General features: G+C 40.3%; 1 protein-coding gene across 4 annotated transcripts in view; it reads left to right on the top strand.

Annotated features, from left to right (window-relative positions):
- The window catches only part of GRHL2 (grainyhead like transcription factor 2), a 155,031-nt gene that overhangs the window by 91,949 nt on the left and 48,696 nt on the right, over positions 1–14,386 (top strand). The window lies entirely within an intron of this gene.

Here is a 14,386-nt window from a genome sequence, read left to right as displayed (position 1 = left end):
GTTAAACATTTATCATTTATATCCCTCACATAATGATAATCCCCCTCCCCCATCTTCTACCCCTCTGACATACACTCTTCTTTCTGTGTTCCATATTTCTGATTCTTGATCCTTATTTTGCTCTAAAGAGAAAGTTCCAGATGAAACCTCAGCTTGTTTTCTACTTTAGTTATGTTCCATCTAGGAGGGAGGGTGTTACAAACCTTTGTCTTCAAACTAATGAAAAGGTCAATGTAAACAACTCCTTTCAATGCTTTATTGTCTGAGAGCTGGGATAAGGCTGGGTGAGAAAGGAAACTGGATGGGAGTTTGTGGGCATGACTTTTAGAAGAAGATGAATTGCTCAGTGTCTCATTTCACTCATGTATAAAACAATGTTCATGAAATTGGCTTTAGGCCCAAGAAAGGTGACCTAAACGGGCAAGCAGCAACAGAGTGCCAGAGCAGCCTGGAGAATGTTCCAGTAGCTCAGTGCATCCGAGGGAAGGAGTAGGCGTTGGAATAGGTGGGAGCTCAGGTCCCACCCAATAAGGAAAGTGTGTCTTCTAGGGTCTACTCTGACTCCATTTAAAGTTCCTCACCCAAGCCCCATGCTTTGTCTTTATGCCCCCTCCTCTCAGAGGCGAGGTTACTGGGCTAGAGAAAGGAAAGGCAGTCTGTGCGAGGGCACAATGGGCCAGGGTTAGAATCCCTAGCAAGTCATCTCACCTCTCTGGGCTTCACTCAAAACAAAATAAAACAAAACAAAGTTTTCCAATTGTCTCTGCTATACCAAGTATTGTACTGGTATGATGTGTAAAGATCCAATGATCTGGGGGAGAGAGGTGGGAGTACCAATAACCACACAGCAGTATGAGGAGTGAGAGGCAGGTCTGCAAAGTCATTGGGGAGATAGTGGGATCCTATCATTGGAAGAGCCTTGTCAGTGTAAAGCAAGCTGTGATCCTAGCCCTAATTTTCATTATCATGCAATCTGAGATAATAAGTGCTAGTGGGTGAATGTATTCACTGTTAGTGTCAATAGGGACCTTTTAAAGAAAATGTCTAAAACGGAAGGAACAGATTGAATGAAGGAGGCTCTGTGGTAATCCAGTGAGCCAGTGAGGTAGTTAATTTGGGTTGAGTTGATCTTTCATCCCAGGTAAGACGATGTCACTCATTTCCCATAGATAGAAGCTCACTTTTCTTATTTAAATGTGTGTCTGTGCATGTGTGTTGTTCCAGCTGACAAATTTAAGCACAAATTTGCTTTGACAAATGGCAGTGTTTGCTTGTTGTAGCAAAATTTGTTTATTCCTGTAATATATATTTTTAGTGACTATTACTTGGTTGCTGCAATTGTATGCAGTCTGGATTAACCAATAAGTAATAAAAGACAGTTCTATATAATTTTCCTCAAACTACTAGAAAGGCTTTAAAAAGAAAAACGAAACAAAACAAAACAAAACACCATAAAAGCTAAATCCATATCATATGTAGTAGGCCAAGAAGATTTCTTTTTTTCTAACTGACAGAGCCTAAGGCATTTCTTTAAAATATTGATTTTATAATAAGGAGACTGCAAAAACCCAAATCACATGATTGAGAAAAAGTTTTTCAACAAAACAAGAAGTAAAAGGCATCTCTCTCACAGTGGAATTGTTTGTGATTTTCATATTATGGACTTCTTCTCAGGAGCAGTTACGTTTGAGTTCCTGTTGGTAATGTCCAGACAGAAATCTTTTGTAGACTTCGGGGCTGCAGCCCCATTCAATGTCACATGATGTTCTGGTTTGTGTGGCCAAAGGACACAAATTTGTGACCTATAGCCTTCGTTTGGTCCACAGAATGTATATGTGTATATCATGCTTACATTTAAAGTTTTTAAATTTTTGCCCACATTTAATAACTAGGAGATTATTATTTTTTAAAAAAAATTTAGGTTTCCAGATTCTTTTGGATAATTAAAGAATCTGGCAACCACGAACCCAACTGTTTGCAAGGTAACAAGTGGCTCTTGTGAGGTACTGGCTGTTCTCTTTAATGCTCTCTCTAGCCTTCTCTATTCTGGAACTTTCCCTGCCCGGACTTAGTGGGCATATGAGTTTTCATGCTCCAACCTCACCCCCTCAGACAACTGAATATGCAGTTTGCATCTCCATTAGCTTTCAGTGTTGGGGAAAGGAGGTTGACACAGTATGGCTGGGAGACACGGGACCAGGATCCCGCCAGCATTCCCTGGTTCTTTGGCCAGGCCTTTGGCAGCAGACCAAAGGATGACTTGGGTTGGTACTGTTAAAGAGAGTGGCTATGCCATCCTTTTGAATGCCCGCAATAGTGGTCTTCGAAAATGTTTCAAAAATCACCAGAAATCACTTGGGTCCCCATGTAAATACATATCAACAAGCTGGATAATACCACTCTAGGGTTAAAAATGAGATTTCTTTTGCACAAGACCAGCTTTGAAGAGGACAATGTCAGAAGAGACTCCACAAATAGACCTTGAGCCACAGGAGCATCATTTGCGAAAACCGTATGCCTTCCCAAGATGACTGTGATGCCTGGCAGCTTCTATTTGCGTATTTAAGTTTTGGTGCATTTATTACAAAAAAACAAAACAAAACACAACAGTCCAGTATTTGGTCATCTTACCACATTTGTATAAAAGAGCTGATGATAAAGTAGATAGATTTTTTTCCAGAGCACATTCCTATGTTTTCCTTTTGTTGCTTGACCTACATTTTACTTCTACTTTTCACTTAGCATTAACGGAGGAAGGAAAGGACCGGAAATTCTAATCGTTCAGTTTAATTATAGGAAAAAGTTTGACTAGGGAAGGTGTTAAAACTATTATTTAAAATAAGGTTTGGGAATGAAGTCCTGATTTCCAGTATCAATTGCAGCACGATTCTGGCAGAGCTGTTACCGAGTTCTTCCACCCAGAACTGGTTTTGCTGGTTGTGCCAGTGTCTTTCTGCACAATGACACAAGCAGCAGAAATTGGTCTTCGACAGGACCTTTTATTCCCCGCTCAGGGTCTGCAGTCTGGAAGCTCATATAATGTGAACAGTTGTCCCTGGGTCCCCAGGAATGACTCCAGTGACATCGAGGTGGGGAGGTTGTGCGTGTCCACCATGTCACAGATTGGAAATTGATGGGGGATGGGGCACCGGGTTGTACAGAAGGAAAAGCCCTGATATGGGGTTGGGGGATCCAGATGCTAGTCCTGGCACCGGAATAGCTGGCTTTGTGACTTTCTCCTTCTGAGCTTCACTTTCTTCAGCTGGAAAATGGTGGGGAGGGGAGCCAGGGTCATTTAAATAGGTTATTAAAATTGGCAAATTAAGATCCCATCCATGTGATTCTAATGGGAGGACTGCAGTGCTACATTCTTCACATAACTCCCATTTACAAGGTTATTTCAGTTTTTCTTTCTTCCCTTAGCCAAACCCTGGTACCTACAAAGTACATTTGTTGTTCACTAATCCCCCAGATGAGGAATTCCCATGCAAGACGCTATTGAATTATTGAAGAGCCATGAGCTCAGATTCCTGGCACCGCGTGCTGCCTTTCTCCGGGGGATGACATCACCCCCCAGAGCAGGAACACAGCAAACCCTAATTACAGGCTCCCCTTTCTCCCAGATTTCTAAGGAGACTCTTGAAACTGGGCCCCTTATTTTTGTCCAGTGCCGTTTTCTCTGTTTACAATGATTTGAAGATTAAACCGAGCTCGGTGTGTTACAAAGACCTCTCTCGTGTGACCACAGAGAATTACTAGAGCATAAAGGTGATCCTTAGGGCTTTGAGGAACAGTTTCCTTTTTGTGTCTTTTCCCTGGAGCACTGTACCAATTGCCCCCCTATTTCTATGCTTCACCCCTCTAGTGGTTTATAAACTACCTAAGATGAACGAGACTTCTTTCCGTGAACCCTTTTTAATCCCTCAGCAGCCAAACCTTTTGGAATGATCACAATGAAATCAGTATTATTTAACCAGCACTGTTAAATAATCAAGCAAACAAGGAAATCCACTACTCATCCATCCCCCTGTCTCTATGATTAAAAAAAAAAAAAAAGTCTATTATAATTCAGTAATATGAAAGGCTGTCTCCCCGGGCTATTCTTTGCTGCCTTCTAGCCTAACACCTCTGCCTGCAGAAGTAGAGCAATTACCCTCTGAGGTGAGGCCTATCCTGCCCCTTCTCCCACCCTCTGTGTTTAGTTTCAGGAGGGGCTCTGGGAATTGGCTATTCCAGTCCTCTGCTTTGCAAGATCAGTGGTGAACCTTCTTCCTGCATTTTGGGGTTCAGGAGAAGCTTTCAGACAGGAAGTTGTTCCAATTTTAGAGAGGGCCAAGGGCACAGATAAGGATATGTTTTCATCCCCTGTTAACAACGTTTTGTGGTAAGATTGGGGGTGGGCAAGTCTGAGACCTGATTGGGGTGGGGTGGGGAGCAGAGAGGCTGAGAGTCATCATGGATCTATGCATCTCAGACTCTGATTCCACTAAATATCAGCTTTCTACATACCCGGGACTGCAAGATTAGGCAAGTGCAAAGGTGGGCTCTGAACCCAGGTCCCTCTGAATTCAGAGTCCATGCTCTTAACATCCCAATAAAGGGAAATCTGCCTTTTTTTTTTTTTTTTTTTTAAGACAAAGCATGCTATGATTTTCTTAAAGAAATCTATAGGGTACAAAATATGGAGGTCCAGAAAGAAAGGAAATAAATAATCAGCTCCCTTTCCTTGAGCAAAGCAGTTTAATCAAGTTACCCTGCTTTTGCTACCCTCTGTCTACCCTCTCCCCACCAACAAAGGTGGTCTCACTGGTCCAACACGCCTAGCACACAGGTCTCTCGCTATCCGTGTCTTTGGTTGCTCTGCTACATTACCTGTTGACATCATACATGTCCTTGACCAGAATGGATATGGGAGTGAGGACTATTTGGATTCCTTGCCCTCTTCATCTGAGAGAGAGCGCGCGAGCGAGAATTAGCCTAACATTAGTGATCTCATCATTTGCATAATTTCTACCTCTGTATTAGTTGAAGATCAGTGAATGCCTTCAAATATTACAACTCGGAGACATAATAGTGTTTTCTTCTCCATACCTTTACACGTTTATTCTCCATTTTCCCTACTTATCTAGCTCCTTTCCCTGTTTCCAGAATACTCATTTGCATTATTTCTTTACACTTTTCTTCTATGCATTTTTTTTTCTGTTTTGAACAGACTGTTCCTTACTCTTTTTTTTTTTTAAATTTATTTTTTGCAACACCATACAGGAAGCACAGCATAAAAAAAAAATTCAAAACAAGAACGACGATTATAAAAAAAAAAAAAAAAAAAAAAAAAGAACGACGATTATAATCAGAGAAAATGAAGGTTGCCAAAGGGACACAATGGTTATATACTTTATGTTTGCAACTTAACAAATCAAATAAACTAAAACCCATATTTACAAACCTGGTAAATAGGAAATAAATATTTACACATAAGCAACATTCATTTGATAGACTCCTCTATCTTTGGGTCTCTTTGGATGCTTTAAATGAATTGGATTTACGGAAGGGATTTCCATGTAATTTTTGACATTGTGAGAAATTCAAGGTGAGGGGGTGCATGTTGATATTTCCTTGGGGCTCTATTTCCCTTTATTTTTGCCTTATTTATTTTTTGTTCTGATTTTGCTCTAATACCTAAGAGGTATCATATAACAACTGGGACCCAGTCTGAAGGGTGAAACCATGGATGAGCTAAGATGAGTCAGCTGGCTGAGCAGGAAAATAAAAGTGAAAGTTGGGAGTGAACCGTCCTCTTCTATATTGGTAAATCCATCGTTAAGGAACAAAATGAAGTTGATGTAATACCACAGCAGTGCCCTGCAGCTGCCCTGCACATATGAGGGCATTTGATGGCTCATGTCATGACTTGTTTCTTCGTGAGACATAATGAGAGCCAACATGTAGGATGATTTACTTTTTCCATATGAAGTCCAGGTTTCTTTTCTCACTCTATGGGTCAACCCTTTCTCTTCCCACTGCTGTCTTTTCAAGGTACAGCTAGTGGTGAGCAAGCCAGCCTAGCTTTGCTCAATCAGCTGCTAATGGATAGGAAAACCAGCCTGTCCGCCCTCATTATCTTAATTTAAATAGCTCAAATGACAGGAAATGACAGTGCTTTGTTATAGCCTCTGAAAGGTAGTAAATTGGAGAAAACATAGATGGTCTAACCTTCTTGCACACTGCAAATTATTCAGTCTCTTTGGGTGGAAAATAAGGTTATGCTAATTGAAAGGCTGACTTGAAATTCAGTATCACATCATGGCAAATCCATTAAGTTGTTCCAAATTATTATTTTCCTCCCTCCTTCCTTCCCTCTCCCTTTCAACATTTCTTTTTGATCTAAAATAGTTAATCAGTTTTCATTGGGCTCCCCCGTATGTCAAGCATGGCACCTTAGAAAATCACAGTTCTGTGGTCTTGATGTATTACGCCTTCCAAGGGGATGTTTGTAAATGGACTGTGTTCCCTTTCTGCCAAACTCCAGTTCTGGACACCAGGGAGAAGAGAAGATATGTAAATATTGATTTTCAGGATGAAAAGAGAAACCAAAGGACTGGCCAAAGGAGACCATTCTCTTGATGCCCTGTGGGTTCATGACCTAGTTTCATCCCCGAAACGATCCCCACCTCCTGCCAGCAGTCTGGGGAGTTCTCTTTCTACTTACAAGACAGTCTAGCATGCAATGGGGTTCTTAGGTATTACTGGTTAAAAAAAAATTACGTCCCATTATTTTGCCTAAGTAGAGCCCAGTTTTAAACAAGTTCTTTTATGGAAGGTTAGAGAATATTAAAAGGCATCTTCCATGATCTCAAAAGTAAAGAAAAGGTTGGGGGAGGCTCCTGGGAGGGGTCTTGAAAGGTCGAGATACACACTGTAAAGCAGGGCAAATGGCGTTTTTATGTATTTGCTGGGGCGTGGTGTGGGTGATGGAAGCTTTAAAAGGGAAAGGTAAACATTTGCTGGAGTCTTTGGTATTGAACTTAAACAAAGCCATGCCTTTGTTCCAGTTTTATAAGGTAATGGATGGCAGGGAAAGCTATAAATAAAGCTGGAGTTAATTCATATATAGAAGGAATAATCTTTGGAAGGCATCTCACTGAAGATATCAACAGCTTGATCTTTTGTTAGAATGAGAGTATCCATGGTTTCTGACCTGAATTCTGCTTAGGGCTGTGTAACTTAACATGCGTGAACTGGTGTGTGTGTACGTGCACAATGGCTAATATTTGTTCAGTGATTACCATATGCCAGGCATTCTTCCAGGTTCTTTTTTATACATCATGCAGTATTCATATTTTTAAGTGGATATAATTTTTCATTTAAATACTGAAGAATTTGAAGCCCAGAGAGGTTTGCTAGCTTACTTAAGGTTGTACAACTAATGCTCAGCAGAGCTTGAATTCCTACCCTGGGCTGTTTGAAGCATGTGCTCTTTCCACAATGCCTTTTCGTATTGGGAGGATCTAGCAGTAATACCTTATGCATTATCTCTGGCAAGAGGGCAGTCATTCCTTGGAAGCATTTTACCTGCTGCAAATCATGTTTTAGGCCAGGCAGTGGGAATTCATGGACAGGTAAGCCAAGCAGAGTATCTGCTGTCAGAGAACATTTTGACTAGGTAGGGAGCTGAGACATAGCTGTAAATACCTGTAATATGAGGTAGAAAATGACAATGACTCTGATGAAGATAGAGCTAAAGTGCTAGGAGAGTTCTAGAGAGAGAGAGATAACCATGCTGTTTATTTAAAAATTTATTCCCAGCTTTTTATTTTTAAAATTTTCAAATGAAAAATTGAAAAACTAATACAATTAACACCACATGTCCTTCACCTAGATTGACTCAGTGTTAATATTTTGCCACACACACACACACACACACACACCCTATACTTCACTTCTAAATACTTCAGCCTGTAGTGAGATCATCTTTTTGGGGGATCAGGGAAGACCTGAGGGAGGATGTGGCAAATGGTCTGTGTCTTAGGGGTCAGGTGGAATTTAGACATTTTGAAGCTAGAAAGAAGAACATGCCAGGTGGAAGAATGGGTGTCAGTGAAAAGTGGAAAGCTCAAAAAAAAAAGCATGGGACTGTGGAGGATAGGACAGAAGTTAGAGTGTTTTCAAAAGAGGAGATGATAGAATTCACAAGAAAGGATGACATTGCCAGGCAGAGTTGGGGGGATGGGCAAAACAGGGCCAGCGTCAGGACTTTAGACCCACCCTATTTAGGAATGTGAGAAAGAAGAATGAAAAAAGGAAGGGGTGGTAAGGAGAGTACGGAGGAAGGCAGTGGGGGGAGGAGGAGGAGAAGGAATAACTGGCCAATGAAGTCAATGCAGTAGGCAGTGGCTTCTCATAGCCTGGGTCTCCACATGCCCTATCAGCCTCAACTGGGACATTGTTAGAAATGCAAAGACTTGGACCTCCCACCCCAGACCTACTGAATTGGAAGCTCTGGTGGTGGGGCCCTGTAATCCATATTTTAACAAAACCCTCCGGATGCACACTGAATTTGAGAAGCCCTGCTTATAAGGATGCTATTGAGAAGGCTGACCTTGAAGAAAGCAATTGCTGTAGAACAATGAAGACAAAAGTCAGATTAAAAATAAGTCAGTGACACGGCCTATATACCACCAGTGATTTATATGTTCACATGTGTACAAAAGCCACATTGAAAGACAGGCATTGCATCATTGTTTATAAGATGAAATATGTGAAATATAAAAATATATAATATATATGAAAAGACTGGAGGCAACCTAATGTTAACGAAATTGTTACTCCACATTTCATGGCTCTTTAAAAAAGAAAAAGAAAGAGCTATCTTCAAATTTTTTTGTCAAAGCAAGACGCATAACTATATGTTGACTATGCTACCATTTGTACACAAAAGAAAAGGATACGTATTGCATAGCATATTTCTAGAAGGATACTAAGGAAACTGTTGATTGATTGGGGAACAATGTAGGGCGGGGTGTGTTTTCAGTTTACCCATTTGTGCCTTTTGAACTTTGTGCCACATTCAGGTATTACAAACTCAAAACAAGCTTTATGTATTAAACACGAACAGCAAAGGTTTAAAATAACAACAAATGATCAGAAAACTGAGTGAGTGAATCTTTTAGTCTATGCTTAAATTCCTCCTCTGACTAGGAGCTCATTATGTATGAAACAGCCCAACCCATTGTTACGCAACGTCCAAATTCTTCCTTCTCCTGAGGTGCTCTTTCACAAGATCTGTTCAGGTGACAGAGTGGAATGGCAGAATCCCACAATCTAAGGAGCAATAAATGTTCTGCCTGAGACATTTCTCCCTTGCTTTCTCCTCCACAAAGCCTATGATTCTACCCCTCTAAAATGTCAGGCAGAGATAGATTTTATGTTTTCACCTTAATTAAATATCTATTTGCTCAGATTAATGTGAATAATAACCAATCTACCTTTGAATCCTTTGGAGATAGTGTCACAAAATGCCTCGAGAGAGAATCCAGACCGGAAACTATTATAGCAGTCCCATAAGAAGGAGGGCTTGAACCGGGGGACCAGGGGGCATGAAGGAAGCAGCCCCTGCAGGAGCAGTTGGGGAGATAAAAGACATGGTGCTTTGTTGACTGTGCCGAGGGGGTGAGGAAGAACACGGAGTTCTTCCTCGTGGAGTTAGAGAATAGGACCATCTAGATGACTAGGTATCTGAGAAGACGTCTAGAGACCATGGTGACGATAGTAAACTCCCTTAGATTTTCATGGCATTTTATAGTTTAAAACATGATCTCCTTTTAAAGTTTCATGGTACCAAGGTAGGCATTACTGTCTATTTAACGTTGAGGCAAATGAGACCCAGAAAGGTTAAATAATTAATCCAAGGCTGTAGTGCTGGGATTTGCATGAGGTACAAATTTCTTTGAGCCTCATACACATTTTTTTTCTTGCTGTGCTTTCCTCTCATTTCACCCTCTAGCTTTATTGAAAGCGCTGTCTTTCTTCTTACAAAACTTCACTTGTGAGTTGATCTCATTTAATCTGTGCCTCTGAGGCTCTTAGCTCTCACCACTCCTCTTACATTCGCCCTCTCTTATTGTGTGAACACCTCTTCCATCTTGGGAGAACACCTCGGCGGGCCCTGCTGCCCACTGCCCACGTTCCTGTCCATCCTCCCTTCCTCTGCTCAGCTTCTCAGCTGAGATGCTTCCTCTCCATCTTCATGTCCTGTCTCACTTGCCCCAGTAATCTAGTTTCCCATCCTTCCCTTCATTAGTCTAGCCTCTGGAAGGCGTACAGACCCTCTTTACTTCTGAACCTGGTGGCCTATTCTCAGCCCTAACTCTCATTGTTCTCTCTTTTAACTTGGATGTTGTATACTGTGGCCAAAATTCTATCTGCCCTTGGCCTCAATGATACACAGTTGACCTCATCAAATGTTCATTACTTAATCACAGTGATACAAAAATCTTGGTTGGCCTTTTCCCTCACCAACCTCATTTTTCAGGCTCTTTCTTAAGCTTCCGACACAAACCCTCCTCTCTCATTAGGCTGGCCTCTTTCGTCCAGCTCAGGACTGCTATAGGAAATCTCCTCTGGCTAACTTGTTGAGCTTTCTCCTTTTCATTAAGTTCTGACAGCATGTGTAGTCTGGGATATTCAACTTGTATCTGATAATGTACAATACAACAGTGAAAACTGTTATGTCCTCCCTTGTCCTTGAGGGCAGAACCCTGCTATAGACTTCTGCATCTCTTATAGCAGCTATATATAACATATTCCATAGCACATGTATGTGTATGTGCACACACACAGGGACACACACATATCGAATATGTAGTTGGTGATTATTTTATGTTTGTTGGTATATGGACAGATAACATTTTTGGAGGATAAATCTGGTCAGAGCAGCTAACTCTGCTGTATTATCTTTACAACTTTGGCTACTCAAAGCAACTTCAGCCTTCAGGAGGTTTTGCATATGAAAGGAAGAGCATGGATAAAGAAGGAAATGGATATTTAGAAAAGTAATTTAATCTTAATTCATTGGACAAATATTTGTTGAGTATCTACCATGGGCCTGGCACTGAGACTAGAGTGAGCTTGAGGGAGACAAGGGTCTTCCTCTTGAGGGATTACAGCCTCATGGAGCAGACAAATAATTAAGCATTACACAGACAAACAACAAGATAGATCCAAATAATGTCAAGTCATATGAAGAAAAGAGAAAAGAGCGGTATGATAGAGTATGCTATTGCTCATGGGCTGAGGATGGAGGAGGAGGAGGAAGACAGCTCTAATGGGATGGCCAAGACAGGTATTTCTGAAGAGTTGACATTGGACTGAAATCTGAACGAGAAGAAGGAGCTGGCAATGTGATCATCTGTGGGGACAGCATTGGAGGTACAGGGCAGAGCAAATAGCAAAGCCTGTCAACTGGGAACACACTTAGTATGTTCTGGAAATTGAAAAAATTGAGTACTAAAAGAATATAGAAAACCAGAGTAGAATATGTGAGTAAACCAAATGTATATGTGTATAGAGATATACCCATAGTATCTGTAGCATAAAATAAAGAAATTATTATTATTATTATCAGGTTAAATTATTCCCTGAAAGTGCTGTATAAATGGAGGTGTCAGGAAATCTAAAAGTTTTCAGATCCTCAACAAAATAGCAAGTTCTTTGAGTCAGGGAATCTGCCTTGTCATTCTTGTGTCTCACCTTCTAACATAATGCCAGGCACTTGATAAATATTTGATGAAGTACTGCATGAAGAAATGAATGAATGCCCAAGACTGAGATTTCACATGAAATATTATCTACTTTTAGTCTATGTTTCCATATTATTTGGCATTGCATCTGCACCCAAATACAATCATATAAAATAGAAGAGAAATGCTGAAATGTAAGAAAACCACCTGTACGGTCTTTAATAATTCCAAGATCCAAGAGAAAACAGGGTAGGGAAATTGGCAAGAGCACATTATATATTTACATATCGTTTGTGTTTTAGAGTGAAAATGCTGATTTCTTGATGTATGCCATGACCCTGTAATTTGGAGGCTAATGCATGTGCCATTTCTTGGAAAAGCTCCTCAGAGTCTCAACCTTAGGAAATAAGTAGCTTTCATAGTCTTTAATGAGGAGGATCTTCTTGAAAATGCACAATACACTTGTTTAAAGAGGAAAATAAATACATCAAATCATGAACATTATGATTTTTTAAATCCCAAATTGCTTTGTAAATCAAAGGTAGGTTTAATTATTTTAATGGCAGCTCTGAGAAAATTCTTGGAAGGTAATAATTAATGTAGCAATTCTAAAGCCCATCATTGATCTGCATTTATTTTAATAAATATTATTACACCCTAGTGCACAACTGAGAGGGCTTATAACCTGGGCAAAGTCACTTGTCTTGTGTAGGAACTACAAAATGGGAATTGTAATTCATATATAAAAAACAACTTTATTAAAAAACGTCGATTGTCATGAGACTGCTTCCATTTCTGGAAAGGTCTTGGTGTATTTAAAAACAATATTTTTACCTGAATCAATCTTTGAACCAGTGACAAAATTAAAGTTATATCTATTATCTGCCTGGGTGCATCTGATTTAATGAATATTTTTCTAAAAAAATAAGTTATTTTTTAGGAAATAGGAATTAAAAGAAAACAAATAACTGAAGTTTTGAAAATATATGAACATATATGTAACATTTGTAAGTCTTGGGTGACCAATTGTTTATGGCATTTATATGCTCTTTACATAATAAGTACTCCTACTGAAGTTGAAAAGAACTTTCAGTGCTTGACATTTGGATGACCATTAATTGGAGGAAAGAATATCTTTCCCTAAGTTTCTGTAATACACATTTACAAATGGTGCTTTGTAGATAAACTTTCAAGAAATTTGATCTCACATATGCCTGCTGTGCACGGAGCTGGGACATGGTTAGGTTTGCAAGATGAAACAAATTAATGCTTAGCAGTTAGCAAGCCAAGGTTTTAGTTAATGTCCTTCCATGCCTGCCCCCCTCCTCCAACTGCAGTTAAAGTTCAACCATTTGGGTTTTGAGTGCAGCACAGCGAGACTATGACTGATATCATCAGGTCCTGAAACTATGCTTTGCAATTGGGTCAGGCAGCCAGGCGAGAGGAAAGCAGTGCCGACCCTACTATAAATCCTTGCCTGTTAGGATACGCGTAACTCGGGGAGGCCAATAGCATGTGGCAAAGAAGGCAAATTCTTGTATTGTTTATTTTTTTTATAGAATCAAGATGCCATGAGTTAAAGAGAGACCATTGGACCTTCTACTAAAGACCATTTTCTATTAAGAGGATATAGTCTAAGTGTCTCCTTGTAGAGTCTAGTGTATTATAACTCATCTGACCTTTGAAGACCTTCTTTGCTGGGGGGCTGTTACTGCTCCTCCAAGAAGGATTTAGTCTATTGTAGTATATGGCCAGTAAACATCTGGTATTTTAGTGGCTCTGTTCCACTCACGTGGCCTTTGTAAATATACGTATTCCATTAGCCCCGGTTCTCTTAGTTGAGACTTGGAGCTGACAAGGCCACAATTAATACTGCTTCCTGCCTGTCTGTGTATATGTCTGCTGTGAGTGGTATATCGATAATCAGTGAGCCGACCATGAATCCTAATAGCTTAGGAAATATTCATCAGGACTTTTCTCTTCTGGCTTCTGCAGTGCTAGGCAGGCTTTAATGAGGGAGTGGAAAATAACCAGTATGGGTTGAGGCCTCTGTGGATTACAGCACCAACTGGAAGATTTGTATATGAAATACATGGCCAAAGATATGGACAACTGCATAGCTCACAAGAGTGATCATTTGATTTGCTGACATAACATTATGTTTATACATACTGGCCAAGATAATCCCACTGTCAGTAATAACTATAAGTCAAGTGTTCCTAGGAAAGTATGCTTTTAGTTGTTGACCTCTAAAGGTCAGCATTTGATGAAGTTATCGTAATCTTTAGGGCACCACCATGTAATCTCTCTCTCCTCTAGTCTCTGACTTCTCTGATAGCCAGAATCATAATTAGAGTATTTGTGCTAGTACCTTGCACAGTCTCAGGGACGTGGGAGGTATTTTAAAAGATTTTCGGCATGAATGACAGTTCTCTGCAGTTAGTACATCACTAGGAGCAATGGACAGAAATTCCTGTCTGCTTTTATGCTGGGCGTTCAGTAGGAGAGTCAGACATAGCATATTCTTTCTCAGTAGTTATCAGTCACGTCCCCTGAATCACTCAACAATTGCGTTTTTAATCGCTCTTTGCCTTCATCGCTGGGTTACTCATCTGTCTTCCCTGTGGGCTGTCTGCTCCGCGAGGCAG

The sequence above is a fragment of the Rhinolophus hipposideros genome, assembly GCF_964194185.1.
Source record: "Rhinolophus hipposideros genome assembly, chromosome: 13".
In the NCBI taxonomy this organism is placed as follows: domain Eukaryota; kingdom Metazoa; phylum Chordata; class Mammalia; order Chiroptera; family Rhinolophidae; genus Rhinolophus; species Rhinolophus hipposideros.
Note: the sequence above shows the minus strand (reverse complement) of the source record. Positions and strands in the feature narration are given on the sequence as shown.